This window comes from Epargyreus clarus, unplaced genomic scaffold (assembly GCF_041222505.1).
Source record: "Epargyreus clarus isolate Ecla_fem2 unplaced genomic scaffold, WU_Ecla_fem_2.2 ptg000031l, whole genome shotgun sequence".
In the NCBI taxonomy this organism is placed as follows: Eukaryota; Metazoa; Arthropoda; class Insecta; order Lepidoptera; family Hesperiidae; genus Epargyreus; species Epargyreus clarus.
In genome coordinates, this window is record NW_027332236.1 from 5037573 (window position 1) to 5056992 (window position 19420).

The window sequence follows — 19420 nt, forward strand, 5'->3', positions numbered from 1 at the left end:
AAATAACTATTTTCTCGCCGTATATTTTCTCTACATGACTCACCGAACCATAAAAAAACTAAAATAGCGAGATTGTCTTCGATCTTCGGCTGGAATCGGCGAAATGCTTCTATTTATTTGTTTGTAACTTTGCTGACTATCGTCGGCGGTGATGCAAAGATCCATTGATGTGGTCTAAGCTCGATGTCAGCCCGCTGTCGCACCTCGAGATGGACCCGGGAGGGAGTTTATGTTCTGCGGCGCTGTCCAAATCGCTGAAACAATGTAAACAATCACGTTTTTCCACATATTACACTCTCTTACAACAATAGCAGATATTCGCAGGGAGACACTACTGACAACTGTCATGTTTTTTATTTCCTTTGTAAAATTATTATCGCCAAAGATAATGAAGTGTTTTAAAATTTAAAAAAAAATATTGCAATAGATTCTCAAGAAAAAATGTGAACAAAAAATAATAAAATTGAAAATTTATGTCCAAAAATATTTTAAAACATTTTTTAAACATTTCGAAACATATGGGAAATGTTCATGACACTTCGGGCGCGCTCGGCCGAGTTCGGGTGGACCGGTAGAAGCTATAGAAGAGTTCGTAGGTAGCTGTCGGAGCTGAGTGGTGTAGGTGGGATGACAGCTTCTGCACACTCGTGGCACGTGACGCGGGTGTTCAGGGTTCGAATCCCCGACCCCCATACTACTGAGTTCCCGCATGCCATGTAGTGCATGGCATGCGAGTAGATATGTAGGTGAATTGAGAGTAGAGTAAGCTGTAAATAGGGTAAGCGAAGTAGTAGAATATAGATAAAGTAATTTAATTAGAAAATAACTATTTTCTCGCCGTATATTTTCTCTACATGACTCACTGAACCATAAAAAAACTAAAATAGCGAGATTGTCTTCGATCTTCGGCTGGAATCGGCGAAATGCTTCTATTTATTTGTTTGTAACTTTGCTGACTATCGTCGGCGGTGATGCAAAGATCCATTGATGTGGTCTAAGCTCGATGTCAGCCCGCTGTCGCACCTCGAGATGGACCCGGGAGGGAGTTTATGTGCTGCGGCGCTGTCCAAATCGCTGAAACAATGTAAACAATCACGGTTTTCCACATTTTACACTCTCTTACAACAATAGCAGATATTCGCAGGGAGACACTACTGACAACTGTCATGTTTTTTATTTCCTTTGTAAAATTATTATCGCCAAAGATAATGAAGTGTTTTAAAATTTAAAAAAAAAATATTGCAATAGATTCTCAATAAAAAATGTGAACAAAAAATAATAAAATTGAAAATTTATGTCCAAAAATATTTTAAAACATTTTTTAAACATTTCGAAACATATGGGAAATGTTCATGACACTTCGGGCGCGCTCGGCCGAGTTCGGGTGGACCGGTAGAAGCTATAGAAGAGTTCGTAGGTAGCTGTCGGAGCTGAGTGGTGTAGGTGGGATGACAGCTTCTGCACACTCGTGGCACGTGACGCGGGTGTTCAGGGTTCGAATCCCCGACCCCCATACTACTGAGTTCCCGCATGCCATGTAGTGCATGGCATGCGAGTAGATATGTAGGTGAATTGAGAGTAGAGTAAGCTGTAAATAGGGTAAGCGAAGTAGTAGAATATAGATAAAGTAATTTAATTAGAAAATAACTATTTTCTCGCCGTATATTTTCTCTACATGACTCACTGAACCATAAAAAAAACTAAAATAGCGAGATTGTCTTCGGTCTTCAGGCGGAATCGGCGAAATGCTTCTATTTATTTGTTTGTAACTTTGCTGACTATCGTCGGCGGTGATGCAAAGATCCATTGATGTGGTCTAAGCTCGATGTCAGCCCGCTGCCGCACCTCGAGATGGACCCGGGAGGGAGTTTATGTGCTGCGGCGCTGTCCAAATCGCTGAAACAATGTAAACAATCACGTTTTTCCACATTTTACACTCTCTTACAACAATAGCAGATATTCGCAGGGAGACACTACTGACAACTGTCATGTTTTTTATTTCCTTTGTAAAATTATTATCGCCAAAGATCATGAAGTGTTTTAAAATTTAAAAAAAAATATTGCAATAGATTCTCAATAAAAAATGTGAACAAAAAATAATAAAATTGAAAATGTATGTCCAAAAATATTTTAAAACATTTTTTAAATATTTCGAAACATATGGGAAATGTTCATGACACTTCGGGCGCGCTCGGCCGAGTTCGGGTGGACCGGTAGAAGCTATAGAAGAGTTCGTAGGTAGCTGTCGGAGCTGAGTGGTGTAGGTGGGATGACAGCTTCTGCACACTCGTGGCACGTGACGCGGGTGTTCAGGGTTCGAATCCCCGACCCCCATACTACTGAGTTCCCGCATGCCATGTAGTGCATGGCATGCGAGTAGATATGTAGGTGAATTGAGAGTAGAGTAAGCTGTAAATAGGGTAAGCGAAGTAGTAGAATATAGATAAAGTAATTTAATTAGAAAATAACTATTTTCTCGCCGTATATTTTCTCTACATGACTCACTGAACCATAAAAAAACTAAAATAGCGAGATTGTCTTCGGTCTTCAGGCGGAATCGGCGAAATGCTTCTATTTATTTGTTTGTAACTTTGCTGACTATCGTCGGCGGTGATGCAAAGATCCATTGATGTGGTCTAAGCTCGATGTCAGCCCGCTGTCGCACCTCGAGATGGACCCGGGAGGGAGTTTATGTGCTGCGGCGCTTTCCAAATCGCTGAAACAATGTAAACAATCACGTTTCTCCACATTTTACACTCTCTTACAACAATAGCAGATATTCGCAGGGAGACACTACTGACAACTGTCATGTTTTTTATTTCCTTTGTAAAATTATTATCGCCAAAGATAATGAAGTGTTTTAAAATTTAAAAAAAAATATTGCAATAGATTCTCAATAAAATATGTGAACAAAAAATAATAAAATTGAAAATGTATGTCCAAAAATATTTTAAAATATTTTTATACATTTCAAAACATATGGGAAATGTTCATGACACTTCGGGCGCGCTCGGCCGAGTTCGGGTGGACCGGTAGAAGCTATAGAAGAGTTCGTAGGTAGCTGTCGGAGCTGAGTGGTGTAGGTGGGATGACAGCTTCTGCACACTCGTGGCACGTGACGCGGGTGTTCAGGGTTCGAATCCCCGACCCCCATACTACTGAGTTCCCGCATGCCATGTAGTGCATGGCATGCGAGTAGATATGTAGGTGAATTGAGAGTAGAGTAAGCTGTAAATAGGGTAAGCGAAGTAGTAGAATATAGATAAAGTAATTTAATTAGAAAATAACTATTTTCTCGCCGTATATTTTCTCTACATGACTCACTGAACCATAAAAAAACTAAAATAGCGAGATTGTCTTCGGTCTTCAGGCGGAATCGGCGAAATGCTTCTATTTATTTGTTTGTAACTTTGCTGACTATCGTCGGCGGTGATGCAAAGATCCATTGATGTGGTCTAAGCTCGATGTCAGCCCGCTGTCGCACCTTCACCTACATATCTACTCGCATGCCATGTAGTGCATGGCATGCGAGTAGATATGTAGGTGAATTGAGAGTAGAGTAAGCTGTAAATAGGGTAAGCGAAGTAGTAGAATATAGATAAAGTAATTTAATTAGAAAATAACTATTTTCTTGCCGTATATTTTCTCTACATGACTCACTGAACCATAAAAAAACTAAAATAGCGAGATTGTCTTCGGTCTTCAGGCGGAATCGGCGAAATGCTTCTATTTATTTGTTTGTAACTTTGCTGACTATCGTCGGCGGTGATGCAAAGATCCATTGATGTGGTCTAAGCTCGATGTCAGCCCGCTGTCGCACCTCGAGATGGACCCGGGAGGGAGTTTATGTGCTGCGGCGCTTTCCAAATCGCTGAAACAATGTAAACAATCACGTTTCTCCACATTTTACACTCTCTTACAACAATAGCAGATATTCGCAGGGAGACACTACTGACAACTGTCATGTTTTTTATTTCCTTTGTAAAATTATTATCGCCAAAGATAATGAAGTGTTTTAAAATTTAAAAAAAAATATTGCAATAGATTCTCAATAAAAAATGTGAACAAAACATAATAAAATTGAAAATTTATGTCCAAAAATATTTTAAAACATTTTTTAAACATTTCGAAACATATGGGAAATGTTCATGACACTTCGGGCGCGTTCGGCCGAGTTCGGGTGGACCGGTAGAAGCTATAGAAGAGTTCGTAGGTAGCTGTCGGAGCTGAGTGGTGTAGGTGGGATGACAGCTTCTGCACACTCGTGGCACGTGACGCGGGTGTTCAGGGTTCGAATCCCCGACCCCCATACTACTGAGTTCCCGCATGCCGTGTAGTGCATGGCATGCGAGTAGATATGTAGGTGAATTGAGAGTAGAGTAAGCTGTAAATAGGGTAAGCGAAGTAGTAGAATATAGATAAAGTAATTTAATTAGAAAATAACTATTTTCTCGCCGTATATTTTCTCTACATGACTCACTGAACCATAAAAAAACTAAAATAGCGAGATTGTCTTCGGTCTTCAGGCGGAATCGGCGAAATGCTTCTATTTATTTGTTTGTAACTTTGCTGACTATCGTCGGCGGTGATGCAAAGATCCATTGATGTGGTCTAAGCTCGATGTCAGCCCGCTGCCGCACCTCGAGATGGACCCGGGAGGGAGTTTATGTGCTGCGGCGCTGTCCAAATCGCTGAAACAATGTAAACAATCACGTTTTTCCACATTTTACACTCTCTTACAACAATAGCAGATATTCGCAGGGAGACACTACTGACAACTGTCATGTTTTTTATTTCCTTTGTAAAATTATTATCGCCAAAGATCATGGTGTTTTAAAATTTAAAAAAAAATATTGCAATAGATTCTCAATAAAAAATGTGAACAAAAAATAATAAAATTGAAAATGTATGTCCAAAAATATTTTAAAACATTTTTTAAATATTTCGAAACATATGGGAAATGTTCATGACACTTCGGGCGCGCTCGGCCGAGTTCGGGTGGACCGGTAGAAGCTATAGAAGAGTTCGTAGGTAGCTGTCGGAGCTGAGTGGTGTAGGTGGGATGACAGCTTCTGCACACTCGTGGCACGTGACGCGGGTGTTCAGGGTTCGAATCCCCGACCCCCATACTACTGAGTTCCCGCATGCCATGTAGTGCATGGCATGCGAGTAGATATGTAGGTGAATTGAGAGTAGAGTAAGCTGTAAATAGGGTAAGCGAAGTAGTAGAATATAGATAAAGTAATTTAATTAGAAAATAACTATTTTCTCGCCGTATATTTTCTCTACATGACTCACCGAACCATAAAAAAACTAAAATAGCGAGATTGTCTTCGATCTTCGGCTGGAATCGGCGAAATGCTTCTATTTATTTGTTTGTAACTTTGCTGACTATCGTCGGCGGTGATGCAAAGATCCATTGATGTGGTCTAAGCTCGATGTCAGCCCGCTGTCGCACCTCGAGATGGACCCGGGAGGGAGTTTATGTGCTGCGGCGCTGTCCAAATCGCTGAAACAATGTAAACAATCACGTTTTTCCACATTTCACACTCTCTTACAACAATAGCAGATATTCGCAGGGAGACACTACTGACAACTGTCATGTTTTTTATTTCCTTTGTAAAATTATTATCGGCAAAGATAATGAAGTGTTTTAAAATTTAAAAAAAAATATTGCAATAGATTCTCAATAAAAAATGTGAACAAAAAATAATAAAATTGAAAATGTATGTCCAAAAATATTTTAAAACATTTTTTAAACATTTCGAAACATATGGGAAATGTTCATGACACTTCGGGCGCGCTCGGCCGAGTTCGGGTGGACCGGTAGAAGCTATAGAAGAGTTCGTAGGTAGCTGTCGGAGCTGAGTGGTGTAGGTGGGATGACAGCTTCTGCACACTCGTGGCACGTGACGCGGGTGTTCAGGGTTCGAATCCCCGACCCCCATACTACTGAGTTCCCGCATGCCATGTAGTGCATGGCATGCGAGTAGATATGTAGGTGAATTGAGAGTAGAGTAAGCTGTAAATAGGGTAAGCGAAGTAGTAGAATATAGATAAAGTAATTTAATTAGAAAATAACTATTTTCTCGCCGTATATTTTCTCTACATGACTCACCGAACCATAAAAAAACTAAAATAGCGAGATTGTCTTCGATCTTCGGCTGGAATCGGCGAAATGCTTCTATTTATTTGTTTGTAACTTTGCTGACTATCGTCGGCGGTGATGCAAAGATCCATTGATGTGGTCTAAGCTCGATGTCAGCCCGCTGTCGCACCTCGAGATGGACCCGGGAGGGAGTTTATGTGCTGCGGCGCTGTCCAAATCGCTGAAACAATGTAAACAATCACGTTTTTCCACATTTCACACTCTCTTACAACAATAGCAGATATTCGCAGGGAGACACTACTGACAACTGTCATGTTTTTTATTTCCTTTGTAAAATTATTATCGGCAAAGATAATGAAGTGTTTTAAAATTTAAAAAAAAATATTGCAATAGATTCTCAATAAAAAATGTGAACAAAAAATAATAAAATTGAAAATGTATGTCCAAAAATATTTTAAAACATTTTTTAAACATTTCGAAACATATGGGAAATGTTCATGACACTTCGGGCGCGCTCGGCCGAGTTCGGGTGGACCGGTAGAAGCTATAGAAGAGTTCGTAGGTAGCTGTCGGAGCTGAGTGGTGTAGGTGGGATGACAGCTTCTGCACACTCGTGGCACGTGACGCGGGTGTTCAGGGTTCGAATCCCCGACCCCCATACCACTGAGTTCCCGCATGCCATGTAGTGAATGGCATGCGAGTAGATATGTAGGTGAATTGAGAGTAGAGTAAGCTGTAAATGGCGTAAGCGAAGTAGTAGAATATAGATAAAGTAATTTAATTAGAAAATAACTATTTTCTCGCCGTATATTTTCTCTACATGACTCACCGAACCATAAAAAAACTAAAATAGCGAGATTGTCTTCGATCTTCGGCTGGAATCGGCGAAATGCTTCTATTTATTTGTTTGTAACTTTGCTGACTATCGTCGGCGGTGATGCAAAGATCCATTGATGTGGTCTAAGCTCGATGTCAGCCCGCTGTCGCACCTCGAGATGGACCCGGGAGGGAGTTTATGTGCTGCGGCGCTGTCCAAATCGCTGAAACAATGTAAACAATCACGGTTTTCCATATTTTACACTCTCTTACAACAATAGCAGATATTCGCAGGGAGACACTACTGACAACTGTCATGTTTTTTATTTCCTTTGTAAAATTATTATCGCCAAAGATAATGAAGTGTTTTAAAATTTAAAAAAAAATATTGCAATAGATTCTCAATAAAAAATGTGAACAAAAAATAATAAAATTGAAAATTTATGTCCAAAAATATTTTAAAATATTTTTATACATTTCAAAACATATGGGAAATGTTCATGACACTTCGGGCGCGCTCGGCCGAGTTCGGGTGGACCGGTAGAAGCTATAGAAGAGTTCGTAGGTAGCTGTCGGAGCTGAGTGGTGTAGGTGGGATGACAGCTTCTGCACACTCGTGGCACGTGACGCGGGTGTTCAGGGTTCGAATCCCCGACCCCCATACTACTGAGTTCCCGCATGCCATGTAGTGCATGGCATGCGAGTAGATATGTAGGTGAATTGAGAGTAGAGTAAGCTGTAAATAGGGTAAGCGAAGTAGTAGAATATAGATAAAGTAATTTAATTAGAAAATAACTATTTTCTCGCCGTATATTTTCTCTACATGACTCACCGAACCATAAAAAAACTAAAATAGCGAGATTGTCTTCGATCTTCGGCTGGAATCGGCGAAATGCTTCTATTTATTTGTTTGTAACTTTGCTGACTATCGTCGGCGGTGATGCAAAGATCCATTGATGTGGTCTAAGCTCGATGTCAGCCCGCTGTCGCACCTCGAGATGGACCCGGGAGGGAGTTTATGTGCTGCGGCGCTGTCCAAATCGCTGAAACAATGTAAACAATCACGGTTTTCCACATTTTACACTCTCTTACAACAATAGCAGATATTCGCAGGGAGACACTACTGACAACTGTCATGTTTTTTATTTCCTTTGTTAAATTATTATCGCCAAAGATAATGAAGTGTTTTAAAATTTAAAAAAAAATATTGCAATAGATTCTCAATAAAAAATGTGAACAAAAAATAATAAAATTGAAAATTTATGTCCAAAAATATTTTAAAATATTTTTATACATTTCAAAACATATGGGAAATGTTCATGACACTTCGGGCGCGCTCGGCCGAGTTCGGGTGGACCGGTAGAAGCTATAGAAGAGTTCGTAGGTAGCTGTCGGAGCTGAGTGGTGTAGGTGGGATGACAGCTTCTGCACACTCGTGGCACGTGACGCGGGTGTTCAGGGTTCGAATCCCCGACCCCCATACTACTGAGTTCCCGCATGCCGTGTAGTGCATGGCATGCGAGTAGATATGTAGGTGAATTGAGAGTAGAGTAAGCTGTAAATAGGGTAAGCGAAGTAGTAGAATATAGATAAAGTAATTTAATTAGAAAATAACTATTTTCTCGCCGTATATTTTCTCTACATGACTCACTGAACCATAAAAAAACTAAAATAGCGAGATTGTCTTCGGTCTTCAGGCGGAATCGGCGAAATGCTTCTATTTATTTGTTTGTAACTTTGCTGACTATCGTCGGCGGTGATGCAAAGATCCATTGATGTGGTCTAAGCTCGATGTCAGCCCGCTGCCGCACCTCGAGATGGACCCGGGAGGGAGTTTATGTGCTGCGGCGCTGTCCAAATCGCTGAAACAATGTAAACAATCACGTTTTTCCACATTTTACACTCTCTTACAACAATAGCAGATATTCGCAGGGAGACACTACTGACAACTGTCATGTTTTTTATTTCCTTTGTAAAATTATTATCGCCAAAGATAATGAAGTGTTTTAAAATTAAAAAAAAAAATATTGCAATAGATTCTCAATAAAAAATGTGAACAAAAAATAATAAAATTGAAAATTTATGTCCAAAAATATTTTAAAATATTTTTATACATTTCAAAACATATGGGAAATGTTCATGACACTTCGGGCGCGCTCGGCCGAGTTCGGGTGGACCGGTAGAAGCTATAGAAGAGTTCGTAGGTAGCTGTCGGAGCTGAGTGGTGTAGGTGGGATGACAGCTTCTGCACACTCGTGGCACGTGACGCGGGTGTTCAGGGTTCGAATCCCCGACCCCCATACTACTGAGTTCCCGCATGCCATGTAGTGCATGGCATGCGAGTAGATATGTAGGTGAATTGAGAGTAGAGTAAGCTGTAAATAGGGTAAGCGAAGTAGTAGAATATAGATAAAGTAATTTAATTAGAAAATAACTATTTTCTCGCCGTATATTTTCTCTACATGACTCACCGAACCATAAAAAAACTAAAATAGCGAGATTGTCTTCGATCTTCGGCTGGAATCGGCGAAATGCTTCTATTTATTTGTTTGTAACTTTGCTGACTATCGTCGGCGGTGATGCAAAGATCCATTGATGTGGTCTAAGCTCGATGTCAGCCCGCTGTCGCACCTCGAGATGGACCCGGGAGGGAGTTTATGTGCTGCGGCGCTGTCCAAATCGCTGAAACAATGTAAACAATCACGGTTTTCCACATTTTACACTCTCTTACAACAATAGCAGATATTCGCAGGGAGACACTACTGACAACTGTCATGTTTTTTATTTCCTTTGTAAAATTATTATCGCCAAAGATAATGAAGTGTTTTAAAATTAAAAAAAAAATATTGCAATAGATTCTCAATAAAAAATGTGAACAAAAAATAATAAAATTGAAAATTTATGTCCAAAAATATTTTAAAATATTTTTATACATTTCAAAACATATGGGAAATGTTCATGACACTTCGGGCGCGCTCGGCCGAGTTCGGGTGGACCGGTAGAAGCTATAGAAGAGTTCGTAGGTAGCTGTCGGAGCTGAGTGGTGTAGGTGGGATGACAGCTTCTGCACACTCGTGGCACGTGACGCGGGTGTTCAGGGTTCGAATCCCCGACCCCCATACTACTGAGTTCCCGCATGCCATGTAGTGCATGGCATGCGAGTAGATATGTAGGTGAATTGAGAGTAGAGTAAGCTGTAAATAGGGTAAGCGAAGTAGTAGAATATAGATAAAGTAATTTAATTAGAAAATAACTATTTTCTCGCCGTATATTTTCTCTACATGACTCACCGAACCATAAAAAAACTAAAATAGCGAGATTGTCTTCGATCTTCGGCTGGAATCGGCGAAATGCTTCTATTTATTTGTTTGTAACTTTGCTGACTATCGTCGGCGGTGATGCAAAGATCCATTGATGTGGTCTAAGCTCGATGTCAGCCCGCTGTCGCACCTCGAGATGGACCCGGGAGGGAGTTTATGTGCTGCGGCGCTGTCCAAATCGCTGAAACAATGTAAACAATCACGGTTTTCCACATTTTACACTCTCTTACAACAATAGCAGATATTCGCAGGGAGACACTACTGACAACTGTCATGTTTTTTATTTCCTTTGTAAAATTATTATCGCCAAAGATAATGAAGTGTTTTAAAATTTAAAAAAAAATATTGCAATAGATTCTCAATAAAAAATGTGAACAAAAAATAATAAAATTGAAAATTTATGTCCAAAAATATTTTAAAATATTTTTATACATTTCAAAACATATGGGAAATGTTCATGACACTTCGGGCGCGCTCGGCCGAGTTCGGGTGGACCGGTAGAAGCTATAGAAGAGTTCGTAGGTAGCTGTCGGAGCTGAGTGGTGTAGGTGGGATGACAGCTTCTGCACACTCGTGGCACGTGACGCGGGTGTTCAGGGTTCGAATCCCCGACCCCCATACTACTGAGTTCCCGCATGCCGTGTAGTGCATGGCATGCGAGTAGATATGTAGGTGAATTGAGAGTAGAGTAAGCTGTAAATAGGGTAAGCGAAGTAGTAGAATATAGATAAAGTAATTTAATTAGAAAATAACTATTTTCTCGCCGTATATTTTCTCTACATGACTCACTGAACCATAAAAAAACTAAAATAGCGAGATTGTCTTCGGTCTTCAGGCGGAATCGGCGAAATGCTTCTATTTATTTGTTTGTAACTTTGCTGACTATCGTCGGCGGTGATGCAAAGATCCATTGATGTGGTCTAAGCTCGATGTCAGCCCGCTGTCGCACCTTCACCTACATATCTACTCGCATGCCATGTAGTGCATGGCATGCGAGTAGATATGTAGGTGAATTGAGAGTAGAGTAAGCTGTAAATAATCCGAGCTCAGATGGCAGCACTGGTGGCACGGACACGGAGTTCACGGATGCGCTTGTTGAATCGGCGGACAGAGGGCGTTGTGGGGATGATCTTGCAAAGGATATTAGATTTATCCGTGAGCAGGTTACCACTATATTACAGGAGATGGCCTCTTTCCACCAGGAAATTTTGAAAATTAATAGAAATATAGGAGATTTAAGCAACAGGGTTGGTGATGTCGAAAAGAGAGTTACGATGTTGGAACAGCGGGCACCTGATACCAATATCCTATCAGATGCCTCTAAGATGGAGGAAACTCTCGTCGAGCTTAAGAACCAGCTTAATGACCGCGACCAAGTATCATATTTAACCGACATCGAGATAGCCGGTGTAGAAGAAATTAAGGGCGAGAATCCCCTCAACATTGTAACGCTATTGGCCACGAAAATTGGTGTCTCTCTAGAGGAGCGCGACGTTGTAAGCGTGATGCGCGCAGGCGTTCGTAAATATCCCGACAATGTCTCAGGTGCAGAGAAGTTGAGACCGCGACCCTTAGTCGTGCGACTCGCGCGGCGTTCTGTGCGGGATCAATTGTTAAGAGCAGCGCGCGTGCGTCGCGGGGCCGACACGGCCGGACTAATCGCTGGTGCGGAACCGCGTAGATTCTATGTCAACGAACGCCTCACTCGTACGAACAGACAACTTTTTTACAAAGTACGGGAGGAGGGACGGCGCAAAGGTTGGCGTTACATGTGGACGCGCGACGGATGCATTTATGCGCGTAGGGACTCCAATACGCCTCGTTTTCGTTTTCGCACGGATGGTGATATAGATAAAAATTTTGGTTTGTAACATGTTTGTGGCGGCACATAATGCTTTTAGTATTATTTTATTACTTTGTTGGTTGTGAATTAAAAATTAAGAATTTCCTTTTTTTTGTTGTATCTTGTATGCATTTTTACTATAAGTGCCTTAAAGAAAACTTGTTTATACTTTACATGAATTTTATTAATATAAATGAATCTATAAGTGTTTTATTAAATTGGTGGTGGTTAACTTGTGTCAGGTATTCATTGTTGTATTTTTGTTTACTTGATTACATGTCTTGTAGCTTAGAATTAATACGATTGGGTACATTCTTAGGTATTTGTTATTTCTCTGATTACACTTATAACTGTAATATGTGCTGCAACGTAACACTGGTAAACTGCTTACATCTAAGCAAAGTAAGTTCATTTTATACTAATTCCGTAGGCGTGTATGTCGATATTTTTAAACTTGTCATATATATAAATTATCTCTTTCTTCAATTAATACACCGATTTTCAAGTTTACATTATATTGCTATTTATACAAATATATTAATTTATGGCGTCTGCGACATAATTTATAATATTTTTTGTTTCAAATATGATTAAGATACACAAACTAAAAGTAGGTTTGCTTAATCCAGGCTCCTTAAGCACTAACCATGATGAATTTATAGTAGCCATGATGCGGCACTCAGTCGATGTAATGGCCATCAATGAGACGTGGCTTCGGGCAGGGGAGGAGGGCCGTGCCCCTACAGTCCCGGGATATCGGCTTAGACATATTCCCCGGCCGGTGAAAGTACGAGCTCGTGGTGGAGGAGTTGGATTTTATTTAAAAAACGACATAAATGCGCAAACGCTGGAACATCCATTATGTCCTACGGTCGAGCAAATGTGGTTGAGTATTAAAGTTAGAGGTAAATCTGTACTCGTTGGCACTGCTTATCGCCCGCCATGGCTAAGCGTACAATTATTTCTTGATGCCCTTAGTGATTCCATTAGTTCCTTTGCTCGGTTTGATCACATAGTACTAGCGGGAGATTTTAATATAGACTTTTTGAACAAAAATTACGCCAACTTTAAAATGCTCTCCGAATTTTTAAGCGCTAATAATCTTTCACAATTAGTACTAGAACCTACGCATTACACGGACAGCAGCGAAACTCTTTTGGACCTGGTTTGTGTCAGTGCGCCTGCATCTTGCGTCAATGTTGACTACATTAAAGAACTAAGTAGCCACGCGTTTGTTACGTGTGTAATTGATTTCCCTAAAATAAATTGCAAACCTAAGTGGGTTGCGTTTAGATCACTAAAAAGTATAGATATGAATAGTTTTAATGAAGATTTAAATTGTATAAATTGGGATTATATATTGACATTAAATAATGTAAATGACATGATCAATTCGTTTAATAATATAATTTTGGAAATTTTTGATGAATACGCACCAATTAAAAAATCTTATATTAAAAATAAAAATAATTACCCTTGGATCACGTACAATATAAAGGAAATGATGAAAACGAGAGATGAGGCGCAGGTCAGAGCTCGTAAAACTAAGCTAAGCTCACATAAAGCTTACTACAAAGAGCTTAAGAACATTGTAAGTACTGCTATTGATTATGAAAAAGCTGCATATTTTAATTTTTATATCAATTCGAATTTGGGACAACCTAAGATAATGTGGAAACATATTAAGCGGCACGTGCAAATAAAAGACAATAATATCTATCTCCCTTCGCATTTTGACGATCCGAATGTGATTAATGACCACTTCCTGCAAGTTCCTGGCATAAATGATGTTACTATATCAATACTCACCTCCTTTGAATTCAACAGGTTTTCGTCGGAAACATTCCAATTTAATGCTGTCTCTGAAATTGAAGTCGCTAAAGTCTTGAATTCTCTAAGTTCCAACGCAGTGGGGAGTGACGGCATATCACTTGATATGTTGAAAATGGCATTACCTAACTGCCTTGCTACGATAACAAGCATAATTAACAAGTCGTTTGAAACAAGTGTCTACCCTGACGCATGGAAGCGAGCTCTTGTAAAGCCCATACCAAAAATAAACAATCCAGCTGTCCTATCCGATTTACGACCCATCAGCATCCTTCCATGCCTGTCGAAGGTGATTGAACGTATTGTTTCTAATCAAATAATCCGCTACCTCGAGTTGAACAATATTCTACCTCTCAGGCAGTCTGGATTTAGGAAGAAGCATAGCACCACCACAGCATTAATTGAGGTAGTGGACGATATTTTGACAGCGCAGGACAAAGGCGATGGTACAATTTTGGCCTTATTAGATTTTTCACGTGCTTTTGAAACACTAAATATTTCATTACTGCTTTCTAAGCTTGCGTTTTATGGCATTAGCATTAACACCGTAAAATGGTTTGATAGCTATTTTAGGAATCGGTCTCAGATGGTCGAACTTCGAAAAGGTAGTGATAGTTCAGAAAATCTTTCATCTTCCAAGGATATCAATCAAGGTGTGCCTCAGGGTTCTATATTGGGTCCTCTCCTTTTCATTTTATATAGTGCAGATATAACAGAAAATATAAAGTTCTGCAAATTTCATATGTATGCAGACGACATACAAATATATATATCATTTAAACCGAGTGACACTGATGTTGCAGTGGCGAATCTAAATTCTGACCTGAATTGTATTGCGCAGTGGTCAGAACGGAACGCTTTAATACTAAATCCGAAAAAAACAAAATTTTTGATTATGGGAACACCTACCCAGGTCCGCAAGATTAGTGCAAAAAGTCCGGCTATTATTTTAAATGGAGAAGCAATCGATAGAGTGCCAGAGGCACGTAACCTTGGGGTGGTCATCGATGAACACCTCAGATTCGAGAAGCATAACTTAAACATTGTACGTAATTGCTATTATAGACTAAAAACTTTATACCGCATAAGAAATTACCTAAGTGTAACCTTGCGCATTAACCTTTGTGAAGCCCTTGTTCTTTCTAAGTTCAATTACGCGGATACTCTCATTGGGCCACGGCTTCTTGCACGTACTAAAAAAGTCATCCAACGAGTACAGAATGCCTGCGCACGTTTTTGTTTTAATATCCCACCTCGCTGCCATGTTACTCCGTACATCAATACCGCTAACATATTAAAAATGGACCTCCGCAGGCAATTACACCTTGCCACACTTATTTTTGGTATTATAAAAAATAAAGAACCTTTGTATCTATTTAGTAAGCTGGCGTGGGCTAGAGATCACTTAAAAGATGGAACCCGATCAGCTCCGGATAAATTGTGGTACCCGTCCTATTGCTCAGCTGCTTTCAGGGGCAGCTTCAGGTACAGCGCCACGAAGTGTTGGAACAACCTGCCTCCTCCTCTTCGTAGCCTGAAATCATTAGGGAGTTTTAAATATAAACTTAAAAATTTACTACTTAAAGAACAAATAAAATAATATTGACTATTTGGCTTATCTATTAGAAGTACAGTAAAGAACAATAACATTATATATTCACTCACACACACATGCACGTAAATAAAATATCAATACATTCATACATATTTCCCTACATTTCATTTTAGAACTTTTATTTCATTAATTAATTGAGGATACTACTTGTTATTATTGTTTACTTATGTAGGCTATTATTGAACAATACAATGAGACCATATAATTTTTAATATAATTATCTCAAAGCGTAGTCTAATTTATATTTTAACTTACCTATAGATTGTGGCTCATAGACAGGGAGGCAGGGTTCCAATGTTCGACGTGGTACTAGTATGAACTGGCAGCTCATCATGTTATCGTCGATACTGTAGGTACGAGTACATCTGGCTCGATTTGTTTCCTGGAAATAATGATAGGTAGTGTTCCATGACGCCTTGTATAATTTTTCGTTACACACAAATTTACCGTTAAAAATAAAATGGAGGTACTTACCGCGATACCTGAGTGTCTCACGTGTCGGAAATACACAGTAAATCGTGTTAATACGGCACCATTAGCAAGCACGCGGACAGCCGTCCGATCAACATTACGCCACGGGGCTAACTGAAAATCAGAGCCAAGACGCAGTCTACCTGCTCATGGCATTCGCTGAGTTTGTCCCCTTTCACGTTTGTTGCAGCACATAGAAGTTTAGTTATGTATTGTATTTTTATTATTGTTATTTTTTTTTACTCTTACATTTTTATAAGGATTCTGTCTTATTTATATACTTATACATATTGTCTTATTTTTAGTAACTAGTTTTATAACCGTGCTTTTTTTAATTATTTTGTCTATTTGCAATTGTACTGTGTGTTGCAATATGCTTGAATAAAGTATTTTCTTTCTTTCTTTCTTTCTAAATAGGGTAAGCGAAGTAGTAGAATATAGATAAAGTAATTTACAAAATAACTATTTTCTCGCCGTATATTTTCTCTACATGACTCACTGAACCATAAAAAAACTAAAATAGCGAGATTGTCTTCGGTCTTCAGGCGGAATCGGCGAAATGCTTCTATTTATTTGTTTGTAACTTTGCTGACTATCGTCGGCGGTGATGCAAAGATCCATTGATGTGGTCTAAGCTCGATGTCAGCCCGCTGTCGCACCTCGAGATGGACCCGGGAGGGAGTTTATGTGCTGCGGCGCTGTCCAAATCGCTGAAACAATGTAAACAATCACGTTTTTCCACATTTTACACTCTCTTACAACAATAGCAGATATTCGCAGGGAGACACTACTGACAACTGTCATGTTTTTTATTTCCTTTGTTAAATTATTATCGGCAAAGATAATGAAGTGTTTTAAAATTTAAAAAAAAATATTGCAATAGATTCTCAATAAAAAATGTGAACAAAAAATAATAAAATTGAAAATTTATGTCCAAAAATATTTTAAAATATTTTTATACATTTCAAAACATATGGGAAATGTTCATGACACTTCGGGCGCGCTCGGCCGAGTTCGGGTGGACCGGTAGAAGCTATAGAAGAGTTCGTAGGTAGCTGTCGGAGCTGAGTGGTGTAGGTGGGATGACAGCTTCTGCACACTCGTGGCACGTGACGCGGGTGTTCAGGGTTCGAATCCCCGACCCCCATACTACTGAGTTCCCGCATGCCATGTAGTGCATGGCATGCGAGTAGATATGTAGGTGAATTGAGAGTAGAGTAAGCTGTAAATAGCGTAAGCGAAGTAGTAGAATATAGATAAAGTAATTTAATTAGAAAATAACTATTTTCTCGCCGTATATTTTCTCTACATGACTCACTGAACCATAAAAAAACTAAAATAGCGAGATTGTCTTCGGTCTTCAGGCGGAATCGTCGAAATGCTTCTATTTATTTGTTTGTAACTTTGCTGACTATCGTCGGCGGTGATGCAAAGATCCATTGATGTGGTCTAAGCTCGATGTCAGCCCGCTGTCGCACCTCGAGATGGACCCGGGAGGGAGTTTATGTGCTGCGGCGCTGTCCAAATCGCTGAAACAATGTAAACAATCACGTTTTTCCACATTTTACACTCTCTTACAACAATAGCAGATATTCGCAGGGAGACACTACTGACAACTGTCATGTTTTTTATTTCCTTTGTTAAATTATTATCGCCAAAGATAATGAAGTGTTTTAAAATTTTTAAAAAAATATTGCAATTGATTCTCAATAAAAAATGTGAACAAAAAATAATAAAATTGAAAATTTATGTCCAAAAATATTTTAAAATATTTTTATACATTTCAAAACATATGGGAAATGTTCATGACACTTCGGGCGCGCTCGGCCGAGTTCGGGTGGACCGGTAGAAGCTATAGAAGAGTTCGTAGGTAGCTGTCGGAGCTGAGTGGTGTAGGTGGGATGACAGCTTCTGCACACTCGTGGCACGTGACGCGGGTGTTCAGGGTTCGAATCCCCGACCCCCATACTACTGAGTTCCCGCATGCCATGTAGTGCATGGCATGCGAGTAGATATGTAGGTGAATTGAGAGTAGAGTAAGCTGTAAATAGGGTAAGCGAAGTAGTAGAATATAGATAAAGTAATTTAATTAGAAAATAACTATTTTCTCGCCGTATATTTTCTCTACATGACTCACCGAACCATAAAAAAACTAAAATAGCGAGATTGTCTTCGATCTTCGGCTGGAATCGGCGAAATGCTTCTATTTATTTGTTTGTAACTTTGCTGACTATCGTCGGCGGTGATGCAAAGATCCATTGATGTGGTCTAAGCTCGATGTCAGCCCGCTGTCGCACCTCGAGATGGACCCGGGAGGGAGTTTATGTGCTGCGGCGCTGTCCAAATCGCTGAAACAATGTAAACAATCACGTTTTTCCACATTTTACACTCTCTTACAACAATAGCAGATATTCGCAGGGAGACACTACTGACAACTGTCATGTTTTTTATTTCCTTTGTAAAATTATTATCGCCAAAGATAATGAAGTGTTTTAAAATTAAAAAAAAAAATATTGCAATAGATTCTCAATAAAAAATGTGAACAAAAAATAATAAAATTGAAAATTTATGTCCAAAAATATTTTAAAATATTTTTATACATTTCAAAACATATGGGAAATGTTCATGACACTTCGGGCGCGCTCGGCCGAGTTCGGGTGGACCGGTAGAAGCTATAGAAGAGTTCGTAGGTAGCTGTCGGAGCTGAGTGGTGTAGGTGGGATGACAGCTTCTGCACACTCGTGGCACGTGACGCGGGTGTTCAGGGTTCGAATCCCCGACCCCCATACTACTGAGTTCCCGCATGCCATGTAGTGCATGGCATGCGAGTAGATATGTAGGTGAATTGAGAGTAGAGTAAGCTGTAAATAGGGTAAGCGAAGTAGTAGAATATAGATAAAGTAATTTAATTAGAAAATAACTATTTTCTCGCCGTATATTTTCTCTACATGACTCACCGAACCATAAAAAAACTAAAATAGCGAGATTGTCTTCGATCTTCGGCTGGAATCGGCGAAATGCTTCTATTTATTTGTTTGTAACTTTGCTGACTATCGTCGGCGGTGATGCAAAGATCCATTGATGTGGTCTAAGCTCGATGTCAGCCCGCTGTCGCACCTCGAGATGGACCCGGGAGGGAGTTTATGTGCTGCGGCGCTGTCCAAATCGCTGAAACAATGTAAACAATCACGGTTTTCCACATTTTACACTCTCTTACAACAATAGCAGATATTCGCAGGGAGACACTACTGACAACTGTCATGTTTTTTATTTCCTTTGTAAAATTATTATCGCCAAAGATAATGAAGTGTTTTAAAATTTAAAAAAAAATATTGCAATAGATTCTCAATAAAAAATGTGAACAAAAAATAATAAAATTGAAAATTTATGTCCAAAAATATTTTAAAATATTTTTA

At 39.5% G+C, this 19420-nt stretch overlaps 2 long non-coding RNA genes across 3 annotated transcripts in view; both read right to left on the reverse strand.

The window, feature by feature from the left end:
* Nucleotides 1-19420, reverse strand: part of LOC140754726 (uncharacterized) — a 188230-nt gene that overhangs the window by 22711 nt on the left and 146099 nt on the right. The gene's annotated exons all lie outside the window — the stretch shown is intronic.
* LOC140754764 (uncharacterized) lies at nucleotides 11288-16399 on the reverse strand. The gene is made up of 3 exons (XR_012103701.1): nucleotides 16008-16399; nucleotides 15789-15915; nucleotides 11288-15452 (listed from the first exon to the last, which is right to left on the reverse strand). It is a non-coding gene; the product is annotated as an uncharacterized LOC140754764 (long non-coding RNA).